The sequence below is a fragment of the Cupressus sempervirens genome, chromosome 8 (genome assembly GCF_028749045.1).
Source record: "Cupressus sempervirens isolate cs-2001-9-10 chromosome 8, ASM2874904v1, whole genome shotgun sequence".
NCBI classification, from domain to species: domain Eukaryota; kingdom Viridiplantae; phylum Streptophyta; class Pinopsida; order Cupressales; family Cupressaceae; genus Cupressus; species Cupressus sempervirens.
The window spans coordinates 207,289,527-207,290,486 of record NC_143125.1 but is presented as its reverse complement, the minus strand read 5'-3'; positions in this window follow the sequence as shown (position 1 = coordinate 207,290,486).

Sequence of the window (960 nt, the reverse complement as noted above, 5' to 3'; positions counted from 1 at the left end):
GAATAAGAATATGGAGAGCATAAGGACTTCAAAGAATAACCCCTATAAATTCGGTTCTTTGTTAATTTTCTTATTCTTTTATGTACAAAAGTTTTATCCATCAAAAGGATCTTTAGTATGGAGGAAAGACACTCCAATTCTATATCAGATTAATGAGTTTATAGCAAAAATGGGTGAAAATTTTGACAAAATCATGGATAACTATTTTGAGGATTTCAAAGAAAGGATGAACAATAGGTTCAAAATTCATCCTAAGCTTGTTGAGGATTATAAAGATGATATATGTTTCATGGTTGACTATGATCATGTGTACATATAGGCAGTCATACCCCGAGTGGCATGGGTAAAACCATTGCCTTATGAATTAAATATTGATGATGCAAGAGATATCATTGAGGCACTAGTGAATGAACCAGCTATCCCTAACATCCTTGCGTTTGGAACTTATAATGAAGCAAAGGCCAGAATAGAGCTTGAAATCAAGCTACCTCAGGCAATAAGCAAAGGCAAGAGGAAGATAGCCAAAATGAAAACTGCTACCGGTCCTCTTATGCTAACTAAAGGTAAAGGCGAGGACGAAGAAGATGATGAAGAAGAAGGAGGAGAAGAAGAAAAAAAGAACAAGAATATGAAGAAGAACCTCTAAAGAAGAAAGGTAAGGTAACCATTACCAAACCTAAGAAGATGCCTATTGCAATATTCTCAAGGAGAACTAGAAAAGGAAAACAGGAACCTGTACTAGTTAGACCTCCACCCACATTTGAAGATAGGCTCAAGCAATTGGAAGAAGGAGCAGGCATCACAAATTTCAAGGCATTGAAATTTGAAACAAGAGCAGATGCTGAGAAAATGCAAATAGAGGAACTGGTACTCTCCAAGATGAAAAAATGGAAATACTCCTCGGACCAGCTTGCCTCTCAAATCTCCAAGGAACTACTGGAGAGATTGCAACCGAGATGG